At 33.3% G+C, this 14,279-nt stretch overlaps 1 pseudogene across 1 annotated transcript in view; it reads right to left on the reverse strand.

Annotated features, from left to right (window-relative positions):
- The window catches only part of LOC143229866 (rho GTPase-activating protein 100F-like), a 128,332-nt pseudogene that overhangs the window by 18,121 nt on the left and 95,932 nt on the right, over positions 1–14,279 (reverse strand). The window contains exons 4-5 of the transcript XR_013016104.1: positions 7,293–7,472; positions 808–1,693 (exon numbers count right to left, since the gene is read on the reverse strand). The product of XR_013016104.1 is annotated as a rho GTPase-activating protein 100F-like (transcript). The remainder of the gene's footprint in view (positions 1–807; positions 1,694–7,292; positions 7,473–14,279) is intronic.

Here is a 14,279-nt window from a genome sequence, read left to right on the forward strand (position 1 = left end):
CAACATGTCCTGCGGAAACGATTTTTGAGAAAGAATATCCAGTTTTCGCGCTTTTTGTAAGATACAACACTTAAAAGTTGATGTGTAATTTGCAGTAATTATATAGTTGTTATGAACGAAATTATGGTATAGTGTTGTTCAAAATAAACTAAAACATTCATGTGTTTTCCTGATGAAAAACAACAACAATTAGTGTTCGAAAGGAGTCGGTTTTTGGACCATTTTTTTCAACTTTATAATTATGTGTATTATTTTTTGCTACCTGTGTGTAATAAATGTTGAAATATTATATAAATATATAACACTCAACGTCAAAATCGATACACAGTTACAAACGTTTTTTAAAATGTGAAGATTAATATTTCTACGTTTACCACTTTCGTGATGACACGGTAGATGTCGAAGTTGTTGTTTTCAATTTAGCACAAAGCTACTCAATGGGCTATCTGTGCTCTGCCCACAACGGGTATCGAAACCTGGTTTTTAGCGTTGTAAGTCCGCAGACATACCGCTGAGAGATGTCGAATCCATAAGGAATCGACATTTTAAAAAATGGTTTTGGTTGGGTAACAAATTTAACGTTGTGTGTTATTTATTTCTTATTATTTAATAACTTTGGATCGATCCGTCCGAGATAGGTTATATATTTCGAAGTTAATGGAATTAATGTCAGTGTTTGTTAACTGGGTAAAAATACATTACTATATTTGAATTATCTCTGTAAAATAGGCTTTACGTGTTAGTTTAAATTAGTAAATGTTTTATATACGTATATATTTATCGTTATTTATATAAACATATACTTACTGGCCACCACATTGACATCATGCACGTGTTCTTCAGTTAAATCAACTAACCAGGCATTCCTTTCAAACTCATTTCGGAGCATTTCCTTCCTAACAGCCGACCCGCACAGGCGATAAATCCCAACAGTGGTTAGCCCACGGGACTCGACTTCATCAATACACCTCTTCATAATTAGTGGCACACCCAAGCTAGAGTTTTCTCTTGCGATGATAGTTTCCAGGTCTACTCCGAACACCCCACTGGAAGTGGGTGCCGGGATCCTCTCCAGTATTTGCCTGAGATGTGTGAAATGCAGCTTGAGGTAAAGGGTTCCTCGTGGTTCCAGCTTCAGTGCTAGACTGTGGGTAGATCCTTTCTTATGCATATTGAGATGTACGGTACCTTTGTAACATAGCTTGTGACGGTTTTGAGGATCCCAGCTGTAAACAAGGAAAGATAACTCTTGGTTTTCTACCAAATCAAGATCGAATATCTCGTCCCAGTCGAAACTGTTGTCGCCCGTTCTTACTGCCGTTCTTGCCTTGTGCACGTGATCGCACTCAACCACGCAATACAGATCTCTGAAGCGGTCAAACTGCCCCGAGGGTCTCAGGCCCCGACCCGCGAGAAGTTGAACTCGCAGCGTCCCACTGAATGTGTCTGAAGAATGGGGCGTGATTTTAGATTCTCTCTGTGATCTATATTTATCAAACTCTTGCGGTTCCAGAGTGAGGAAGTGGAGCTTTTCATCTGAGTGTTTAGAGGGGGAGGGCAAAGGTACAGGGCGGTGAAACCCAACCCTGTTGGGGTAGTTTATGTTGGAGGTGTAGGTAAGTTCTTCAGCCTTTGGCCTTAAAAGAGACTGTCTCACAGGAACATTTGAAGGGTAGAGGCCACGCTGTCTTTCCTTACGGGATAAACAGATCAATTTAATGATTATTCATCAAGAAAATATACACTAAACCTAGAACGCAGAGAAACGACACAACGTTAGTACAGAAAATCAACACTCGAACATAAATATGTGACTCGGAAAGATATGCAGATTTTTCATTCTCTTTCGAATTGTTAGAAAAGGTAAAGTACAAGTTTCACTTTGAAATATTCCACGAACTAAATTCGAACAAAATAACACCTTAACTCCAACTTCAAAACATTCCAAACATTATCCTATCTTAGTTCATGAGCGCGTAAGGTTGATTTCGCTAGAACATATTTTGTACAAACTGTAACTTACCACAGTAATTTCATAAACAAAATGACATTTTCTTCAGACAAAATTCAGTGAACTTCTTCCTTCCACGTTCATTTTGATCAACACTGAAGTTTTCTTGTGTTCATCGAAAATTAATTTTGTATTTAATTGTTTCAGGTCTTATTTTCCATACTCGTCTAGAAATGTGACACACTAAAAATCTAAACATGTACAGAAAGGTAAGTTTTCTCATAACACAATTACACTTCAAGTCTTTAGACCGATCAGTTGATTTTAGTAGAATTTTAAGTGACTTCAGAGTAAATTCTGCTAGAAATATTCTAACAAACCTCTTTTAATATGAATTTAAACTACAGATCATTTATTACCATTTGCAAAGAAGGTCTAACTAAAACACAGAATTCAAAATGAACACAACTACCACAGCGTGTTCTAATTAATAACACACCAAATAAAATGTACACACTTATATTTTGCTTACCGTTTAATAAGACATATCAAGGTTTTAAATGAAGAATGAATTAGTTATTTTTCTTATTTTATTACTTTTGATTAATTAAAGTTTTATAAAAGATAAATTGCAAATAAGTATACAGTAAAGTAAATGCACCCTCACGATTTATTAACCTCGTGCGTAACATTCGAACTGAATTATAAAATCCAATTTTAAAACATTCTACAAATATTTGATAATGTTGTTCTTCATTTAAAAAAGTTTATATATTTCACTTAATATTCAGTTTTTTAACAAATATTCTCTTTGAACTACAACTAGCGGTTCAACGACACGTAGCAGAGCTTATAGCTTTAAATTCGAGATTTGATCCCCGCATCGTACCATCGTCGCAGATAGCCCACTGTGTAGTTTTGCGCTAAAATGAACTATTTTGAATATATTATTTAAACGTGTTCCACACTTACTCTTTGTTTCAATCTGTTAGTTTTTATGTTCTATTTTTACCATGTTTATGAAAAACTAAAGCCTAAAACCTTATAGTCATATCTTCCTTTCCACTGACGTAACCCTCTACAGCTGGAGAAAGAAGACATACCACTCAAAACACTGAATGCAGCACCTATTGATTCCTGTGCAAACGGACTACTGAAACCGACAATATGAAACAATCGTTTTCATACACTAGAGTGACTAGACGAATCATGGAAAGATTACAGGAAGAGTTGGTGTGGAAAGGATATGACATCCTTAAGATAAATTTTTCACAATGGAATCAGCACTGCGAGGTTATTCTTAAGATGCACGGTCGTCAGATAAATCATGACCAGATGAGACGACATAGATTGCAATGACGTGACGAGGCTCCAGAATTGTATTGATATAACATACTTAACCTCAGTATTGTTGACCAGAATTGTTCTGATATAACATACATAACCTCGGTATTCTTGACCATAATTGTATTGATAAAGCATACTTAAACTCGTTATTGTTGACAAGAATTATAAATATATAACAGAATTAATTCCGATTTGTTGACCAGTATGGTATTGATATAAAATACTTAATTTCGGTATTGTTAACCAGAATTGTATTCATATAACATACTTAACCTCAATATTGTTGACCAGAATTGTATCAATATGACATACTTAGCCTTGGTATTGATGACCAGAATTATATTAGTATAACATACGTAACCTCGATTTATTGACCAGAATTGTAGAGATATAATATACCTAACCTCAGTACTGTTGACCAGAAGTTTATTCATATAGCATACTTAACCTCGGTATTGCTGACCAGACTTTTATTGATATAACATACCTAACCCCAGTATTGTTGACCAGAAGTTTATTCATATAACATACTTAACCACGGTATTATTGTACAGAATTGTACTGGTATAACATACTTAATCTCAGAATTGTTAACCAGAATTATAATGATATAACATGTTTAACCTCGATATTGCTGACCAAAATTGTATTGATATAACATACTCAACCTTGGTATTGTTGACAGGAATTGTATATATATAACATACTTAATGTTGGTATTGTTAACCACAATCGTATTGATATAACATACTTAACATCGGTATTGTTGACCAGAACTGTAATGACATAGTTAAACTCAGTATTGTTGAAACAATTTACTTCTAAGTTAATTTTAACAGTACTTAATTTTTAAAGAAAAGGTATCACATCTCTACGGACGGCTGGGGTGAAGGGTTGAATTTGGATGATAATGTTAACATTACTGAGGTTACGTTTTCGGGGTTGGGCTACAAGGAAGTACCGTAGTTGATAAGGCCAGTCGGATATATGAATTGTAATATAATCAAAGAAATCATAAAATGAATTTTAGCGTTTTCACCAGATATCAATAACTGATCTACAAAAAATAATATTATGGTAAACTATATTAATAATAATAATGTATGTTTCTCGAGAGTAATTTTTTAGAACATTGGATTGTCTTATTCCAAACATGAAATAAAGTATCATAATAAATGTTTTGGGTGTAATGTGTTCATGTATTGAAGTATTGTATAGAGATGTTAAAATGTTTATTATGTTTCTAATTTTTCCTAGAATCTTTTTAATAACTACAACACAGTTTTATTTACACATTTTAAAATTATCCGAAACAAATTTCTTTACTGAGTGAAAACACGTTATAAATTGATATTAAAGTGGTAAAATGTTACATTCTGCGTGCTTTACTATTAAACAAATTTCTTTACTGAGTGAAAACACGTTATAAATTGATATTAAAGTGGTAAAATGTTACATTCTGGGTGCTTTACTATTAAACAAATTTCTTTACTGAGTGAAAACACGTTATAAATTGATATTAAAGTGGTAAAATGTTACATTCTGGGTGCTTTACTATTAAACAAATTTCTTTACTGAGTGAAAACACGTTATAAATTGATATTAAAGTGGTAAAATGTTACATTCTGGGTGCTTTACTATTAAACAAATTTCTTTACTGAGTGAAAACACGTTATAAATTGATATTAAAGTGGTAAAATGTTACATTCTGGGTGCTTTACTATTAAACAAATTTCTTTAGTGAGTGAAAACACGTTATAAATTGATATTAAAGTGGTAAAATGTTACATTCTGGGTGCTTTACTATTAAACAAATTTCTTTACTGAGTGAAAACACGTTATAAATTGATATTAAAGTGGTAAAATGTTACATTCTGCGTGCTTTACTATTAAACAAATTTCTTTACTGAGTGAAAACACGTTATAAATTGATATTAAAGTGGTAAAATGTTACATTCTGGGTGCTTTACTACTTATTGCTTACTCGCATACATTTTTACGAATTTCTGGTATATAAATACAAATGTTAATCAGCTAAATACAAATAAATACAAATGTTTAAGATAATCAGTATGCCAGATTTATATGGAAAATACATTTGTCCCCTTCAGTTGTTCTATTGGTGAAAAATAATGGTATATTAATCACCAACCTAAACTGTTACTTAACTATTGGATATAAATACCAAATATTTTATCATGTTATTGTTATAATTAACTTTAATGTTTAGTGATTGTTTTTAATCCTCATTGGGGTATATTTTTTCTCTGTTTTACGATCCACGAATTTATTTATATCAGATCTCTACAAGTTCATGGTTTATCGAATTAAGTTTTTATCTCTATTTAATTTAATAAGACTGACAACAGTCGTTGGTTTATCTGCTATTAGAGAATGTTAGTGTTTTGTAAGTTATTACCTATGAAGTCCTAAACGTTTTCATGACAATATGTAGGACGCTCGTTGAAAACTGCTTTGTATTCTTGATATTTCACTGGATATGTAACTAAATACATCATAATATCAAATAGAAAAATACTGTACTGGCAATGTTTATGCTTAAAATGATAAAAACTAAAACATTGTACGCATTTTACTGTTTTGGAGGTGAGTTAAAAGCAGAATTCTCTTCGGCTAAATCAATCAACTACATTGGTTGCAAAACATTAAGACATCAAGTTCAACTTCTTAGCTTGTATGCCACCAGTCATTGTTCTAACAGTGAACAGCTCAACTTTTCTTAGCTTGTATACCACCAGTCGTTGTTCTAACAATGAACAGTACAACTTCTTAACTTGCATATTACGTCTTTGTTCTAACAATGAACAGTACAACTTCTTAACATATATACTATTCGTATTTATTATAAAATAACTTGTATGGTATAAATATTCTAAACTGTGTACAATAAACACATAATAGTTTTTTTTTAAAGTTAGTAATATGAAACTAATACAGCCAGCAACGACCATATACTGAAGTTACTCCCGTACTTATACTAAAATAATGACTTCACACTCCAAGATGTTAATAAACATTTTGTGTAGCTAAGTCCTTCTGTGTGTTATTATGTTAGAGATGGGGCGTTATATGTTACAATAATAGTTTTCATTACTTTATTTGAAGCTTGTTTTCTGTTACGTAAAATAATCGCGGGTTCATTTTATTACATTACATCATTTACATTCTAAGGATTGTAGGGAGATAAAACTGCTGGTTTCCAACTGTTATACACTGAAATATACTTCATATAATGTTTTGTTCGTTGTAGACAAGCATGGAGTTGCAGAATACACTACCTGTGCGGTGTTCACTGCGTGAATCGAACACTGATATGCTGTACTATAATTTTCCTCTAGTTTACCGTTGAACCATCACAAAGAAGGTTTAGAAGGGTGACTATTTATTATTAATGTTCGTACATAAAGGCCTGGCATGGTCAGGTGGTTAAGGCGCTTCACTCGTAATCTGAGGGTCATGGATTCGAACTCCCATCACATCAAACATGCTCGCCCTTTCAGCCGTGAGGGCGTTATAATGTGACAGTCAATCCCACTATTAGTTGGTAAAAGACTAGCCGAAGAGTTGGCGGAGGGCGTTGATGACCAGCTGCCTTCCCTTTAGTCTTACATTGCTAAATTAGGGACGGCTAGCGTAGATAGCCCTCGTGTAGCTTTGCGCGAAATTAAAAACAAACATACATAGAAGCTTAATAAAAGTACTTTAAAATCTCCTTTTTTACAGTGCGTAAAACATTTCAATAATATTTTTTACATTTTTACTGTGCGATACATCCACCTTACATCACTATAGCTTCTTCATGCACTCAAGTTTTAAAGTCAAAGAAAACAAAATACGAACGTCTTTAGAACAGACCACTCTAGAATAGTTTAAAGGTTTCTTAATGGAAATAGAGTTTTATAGAGAGAATTTCCCGAAAACATTCTATTGAACAAATTTAAATAGTTGATATGTATGAACGTTATAAACTTACCTGTTGGAGCGAATCCAGTAAGCTCTCGACACTGTGTGCGATCCTCGGCAGGGGCTGCACGTGACGGAAGCCTCGTCCCTCGTCTCAAGCGCTCGTATATTGCTGACGTGGAAGGTGCTCGAGTTAACCAGTCACGATACTCGCCGGCTGTGAAAATGCTAGGAGAGGACTCGCGACGACCTGGAAAAATATGCATGTTTTATTAATTTTTAAAATAATACTGTAAAAAAAAAGTGTACTGTTATATCTTGGAACATTGTTGAACGATCGAGAAATTCGTCTAATTGGTATAAAAGCTAGCCGAGAGACAATAATATAATATTGATAATTTGCTACAGTCAGTATACTGTAAACCTTGGAAGCTATAATTGTGATAAACACTTACTAATTGGAAAACTACACATATTTGATCAGGAATTTTTATAGATTTTGAACATTACAAACTTTAGTGAATAAACTTCTGATGTTAGAATTTTCAAAGAACATTAAATATTTTCATTGGTAAAAATAACAACCAAAAAAAAGACAGCTAGCTAGCTCAAGCGAGGTAAAAAATAACAACTCAGAATTAATTTGGTCATCGTGGACATGAACCATCGATAAAATATTCAGTCGTACACCAGATAGAAGACTTATTATACTTTGTAAATTTGTAAAAGTCTCGTATATAAACCAATATTTCTAATAACTCTTATTATAAATTGTATTGTTGTTTGTATATTGAAATACATTTCTGTTAAGAAAGAAAATTGTATACATCAATCTTGTTGCAAATATTATAAATTTGATATATTTTAACATTTAATTAATTAATTAGAATTTCCGGCTATTTGTAATTTTGATAAGCAGTATACGCAACATAATAAATCGAAGACTCGTCCGAGATTAATTATAACACGTTGCAATACCAACATGAAATTGGTTTGGTTTGTTTTGAATTTCGCGCAAAGCTATACGAGAACTATCTGCACTAGCCGTCCCTAATTTAGCAGTGTAAGACCAGAGGGAAGGCAATTAGTCATCACCACCCGCCGCCAACTCTTAGACTACTCTTTTACCAACGAATAATGGGATTGACCATAACATAATAACGCCCCTACAGCTGAAAGAGCGAATATGTTTGGTGCGACGGGGATTCAAACCCGCGACCCTCGGATTACGAGTCGAGTGCTTTAACCATGCTGGGCCCCAACATGAAAAAAACAAGGACATGTGAAGGTACAATTTATAAGATAACACTAGAAAATAGACACTAAAAGCATTTTATATGTATATAGAAAGTTGTAGTACAGAATACAGGATTTTTCGTTGCGTAAAGTGCAAGCGTACAGTACTCAATATCCTTAGAAACAACTACGACAGGAAAGATGAAACATTAAACTATCTACTTTGATTCTGGTTTTAAGATATTTGAAAAATAAAAGCAAAAAGAAGCTAACATGTTAGAGAAACATAGCAAGATAGTAGATTAAAACCTCAACTAAAGAGTGGATTCAAGTATTAGACAAACATTACAAAAAGATGAATTTAGTGTCTCTTGTGTGGTATTAATTGACACTCTTAATACTAAAAAAATAACTACTGACATATTATATATATCACTCTATAATGGATATAAAGAACATATTATCATAAGCCTTTCTAATGCTTGAACTTTTCTAAGGGTCTGCACAACAAATCCAATGCTTAATAATTATGTTTCGCTATCTTGGACTCCCCCGCCTTCGGTGGCACAGCGGTATGTCCGTGGACTTACAATACAAGAAACCAGGTTTTGATACCTGTGGCAGACGGAGCACAGAGAGTCCATCGCGTAGCTTTGTGTTTAATTACAAACAAATCTTGAAAGGTGTCTACGTTACAAAAATACCAATTTTCAAGTAGAAAGTGTTCTTTTTTTACTGAATTTGAAGTTTTGATAAGTGTATTTTGCCTATACTAATTAATAACCTAACATCTAACAGCAACGCCCCCTACAATCCCGTACCCGTTTATACTGTCGTCCCTCAGACGTGCCCGGCAACGGTCAGTTGCAAATTCTCTCTTTATTAACCTGAAGATGATCCAGGAAGGTTGTTTTCTGCTTTATTAATAAAAGTGTTAATACCCATACCAGCCGTCCTGAGATACATTTTTACTTCAAGTGGGTTTGTCGAGTACTAATAAGTAACTTGAACTTTATTCGCTGGAAAAAAAAAATATCCACCAATATTTGCGAAGTTGATTATAATCACTCGCCTGAATCTGTAAACAAGTAGTAATTGCATACTAACTGCAATGTCGATAGTCTTTCTGGGCCTTATTAACTGAAGCAAAACCCAGATCGTGCTCTACCTAAAAATTAACTTTAGAAAATTTATAGACATTTCATGTTATGTGCTCGAATCTAGCATAGCTTGAGATATATGTACATATCTTTGTCGTTGCACGATAGAAATAACTATCGCATATATTTTCAACTATAAATATTACTTTCGTAGCGTTGCACTGTTATCCCCAAATTCGTCGTCAATCAAATATATGGTCCTTAAAGTGGGACTAAGACAGTTGAAGCCGCTGAGAAAAGGTCGAAATAGGGCTACCACACGCAAGCATATATATTATAGTACGTTAACATATTGCAATTTTCACGTATTAATTTAATATCTATAGTAGAACATTGGCTCTTGCGGAGATAAGTTAATAAACTTTGGCATATAGCCTTTTGAAATTTTTCTCACGACTATCAAATGCATTGAGAACAAATAATTATTAACATGAAATCTTAAGTTTGTATCAGACAAACGTTTGTTGGATAATTAATAAATATTAAACTAACGTAAAGTTCATTTTACAGTTCACCTTAATGCTGTGCAGCGTAACAATGAACAGAGACGACAATACACGTTTAAAATTTGTTTTGTTTGTTTGTTTTGAATTTCGCACAAAGCTACATGAGGGCTATCTGTGCTAGCCGTTCCTAATTTAGCAGTGTAAGACTAGAGGAAAGGCAGCCAGTCATCACTACCCACCGCCAACTCTTGGGCTACTCTTTTACCGACGAATAGTGGGATTGACCGTCACATAATAACGCCCCCACGGCTGAAATGTCGAGCATGTTTGGCGCGAAGGGGATGCGAACCCGCGACCCTCAGATTACGAGTCGCACGCCTTAACACGCTTGGCCATGCCGAGCCACATTTAAAATTAAACGGAAGCGCAAATAACTTTTAGTACATAAAATATGTGGTTGAGATAACAAAGAATTACAGGTATGTAATATACACGCAGAATTGATATGAGATGAAAATGGGATCTTTGTAGGTGGCAGCCACTGCATCGCATCATGCACTACATGAAAGAAAAGTAAGACGAAACATAACATTGAGATTTTATTTCTGATTAATTACGCACATTACAAATACATATTGGTTTAGAAAATATCAGTTAGTTACATTATGTAACGGAGAGAGAGAGAAAAAAAAGGTTACGTTGGAGAATTTCCTATAACTTCACATGCAGGCCCTAATGTAACTGTTAGCCTTATTTGCCCGAAAGATATTACGTAAATGGTCACTCGCGGTGTGAAGCGACACTTACTCCATTGGATACGTTTATTTGTGTTTATTTACTAAGCCTTGTTTGTACTCCACCCACCACCGTTTTCGAAACACGATTTTTAGCATTATTGAGCTTTCACGTTTGCTACTGAGCTACTAGGGAGCGTATCAGTTTATGAAAAGTTTTCGTATTAAATGCACTTAATCGTCAGTACAACGTTATCACAAATAAAAAATAAACGAAAAAGCTCAGTTCACTGAAGTGTATAGGTTAGAATACAAAAACAAAACAAAAAAACACGAAAATTGACAGTATACATCAATACATAGAATTATAATAATTAATACATTAACTGGTGTATTAAAAATCAACCGTTAAATGGTTTTAACACTTTTAGAAGTTTTGGAGAATAGTATTTCAACACAGTTCTTTAACGAGGTAAGAAGTACCAGACATTACAAAGTATCTCCAAAATGTTCGAAAAAATAATTCGTACTTTAATTAGTTATTTTGTGGAACCATAAGTAAAGCTTTTAATGCTTGAAAAATCGACTTCAGTGATAAAAAAAATCCTTTTAACTAATAAATTTATTTAAGCTCTTTTAATATACAAATATGTCTAATGCATCAAAAGAAATTCAGAGCTAGAATGGTTAAACTAAATATTATAGTTACCAAATAAAGTTTACTTGTCCACAAAAGGCTTTCAGTTGAGACTGCCACTTCGGCTATTCGATACCAAATTCGTTTTGATGAATGGCAATCGACTAGACTTTAGAGAAGAAAAACCTCTGGATCTATCTAGGTAATGTCGCTCACAAAACAGAGGTAGATTTTACCAAGCTTCGGTCTGGTACTAATATCCTCTGGATAAACATACTGTGTAAGTTATCCATTAGTTTCACTTGAACTACAGATGAGTTGATGTTTATCACAGACAATATCTAATGTGTTAGTGCCATGCAATGAGGTTATATAAGCCACGCATGAAATTAGCTTTTTCCTATCCAGAAAATGGATAGCATTAACTTGTCACTTCTGTAGTTAGGCTAGTCCTGATATCACCAGGGGCTGTGCTCCTCTTTTATTCATCAGAAGATCCAACCACAACCACTAACATGATGGAAGTCTCTATCAAAGAAACATCGGTATCCACATCTTCATCGATGGTTAAAGTGTCAAGCCTATAGGCAACTCAACAACCTCAAATGTTACTGCTGCTGACTCCAAAGAAATCAGGGGCAGATGGTTCTCCATCATTGGAGAGTGCACCATCATGACTCAGAGATTTCTGTACACCTTTGAAATAGCCACAGTATTCTGAATACTAAGAAAACTTTCTCAATGCTAGAATACTCCCCATGGTCGACCAAGTCTTGAGAAAGAAAGAAGCAGATGAGCTCCCACGAGAGAGCAATCACCACGGGGTCCATAACCTTCTCGTCTAAGGCTTTAAAGCAAATTTGACATTCATTGGGATCTAGGCAAGCTAGACAACTCGTGGCTTATTAACAATGAGGATCTTCACTGTAAACATTGGCCTTGAATGCAGGAGTAGCTACCATATACCTAGAAAGATCATTTATATGTCAGGAAAGACAGGAAAGGTGAAAGTCCCAACAAGGCTACCTAAGGGTATTATAAATCATACGATTACTAGAATCCAGTGGCGAAAGGCATTACCAGGAGATGGCCACCAATTGAACCTTGAACTTTGTATAATCATAAGAAATATCACCTACAAAATACAGTAACCCTTTTATCTTATTGTGATGAAGACGTACAGTGTCTGCATGTCTTTCGTGTGACTAGTTAGCCCCTGCTCCAGTCCAAAGGATATCACTTAAAGATTACATAACTATAAGGTAATAAGCAAATGATACGAACACGTAAGGGTTACGTGGCTGTTACATAATAAGTTAAAGACCAGAGAACATATTGTTAGAATAGTGCTAAGATATAGTTTTAACATGTTATTTCATCACTAATATTCTAGTTTTCACTTGTATATTTAATTATTTATTTTTAAAAGTTATTTGATACTTTACAAGTAAAACAATTATTTGAACGAGACAATTGATATAACTGATTATATTTTTATTTAATAATTAATTTGCAAGTAAGGTAAAAGTTTTAAATACTTTACAAGTAAAACTATTATTTTAACGAGACAACTATTATAATTTAGCTGCTAATTTGTATTATATGTATATTATGTAAAAACGTTTTAAACATACATAATACTTTGATTTACAGGTAAATCAATTATTTGAACGAGACAAATACTATAGCATAGACAATAATTTGCCTTAAATATCTTTACAGTTATCCATCGATTAATGAATAAAACACTTATTAGTATCACTAGTTCATTAGTTACATGGGTTTCACTTATATAATTAATAAATCGTATAACATACAATTATCTGTCCTGAAAAAAAATTATCACACCTAATATTTCTTTTTGATAAATAAAACCATTACTTAAACGAGATAGTTACATTATTATCCCATGGCTGATTGTATTTTTTATGATCTAAGCATCGATTACTTACACGTTTAACATACTTTAGTATATAATTATATAGCACATGCTTGGCATTTTCTGATGTTTACTATGTGAAATTAATTAATATTAATATCATTATTTCATTAGTTTTCATTTATATAACTAATATATTGTATAACAGACATTAACTCTATTAACCATGAAAAGGACATTTATTTAAACCCTTAAACAGTTTATAGTATACAATAATATAAATTTCACGTTTAGCTTGATTAAGTTAATCTGTATTTCTTTCGATAAAGTTTAGTTTGAAATGATCTATGTAGTAACGTTTAGCCATTACTACTGTAGAAATTAAAATTAATGTTATTACCCTTCTTTAGATATTTTCATAAGTCTTTAGGCCTATGATGACAGATCTCTACTAAAACTAATTACATATAGGTGTTCTTTCCATTTCTGTCTAAGGATAATTGACAATGAACATTAATGATAGAAAGGTCAACACATGCAATCTACAAATGGTGTGAAAAATTTTACTGAGTGAGGAGACTGATATCATTCAAAGTTCAATACGACAGAAAAGAAAATTATAATTCATAATATATGTTACAATTTATGATTATACGTTCATCACTAATATATGAATCTAATGTATGTATTTGCACTATACTTAATACTAAAATAATTGTTCAAACTAAGTAATCACATTTTTTTTTTCTATAACATCAGAAATTGTTTGTTTGTTCCGAGTTTTGGGCAGGACTATATGCCCATAATTTGGTAGAGGAAGACTAGAAGGAAGGCAGATAGTCATCACCACCTACCGCCAACTCTTGGGATACTCTTTTACAAACGAGTAGTGGGATTGACCATCACATTCGAAATGCCCCGTGGCTGAAAGGGTTAACATATTTGGTATGACGGGGATTCGAACC

This window comes from Tachypleus tridentatus, chromosome 10, assembly GCF_004210375.1.
Source record: "Tachypleus tridentatus isolate NWPU-2018 chromosome 10, ASM421037v1, whole genome shotgun sequence".
NCBI lineage: Eukaryota > Metazoa > Arthropoda > Merostomata > Xiphosura > Limulidae > Tachypleus > Tachypleus tridentatus.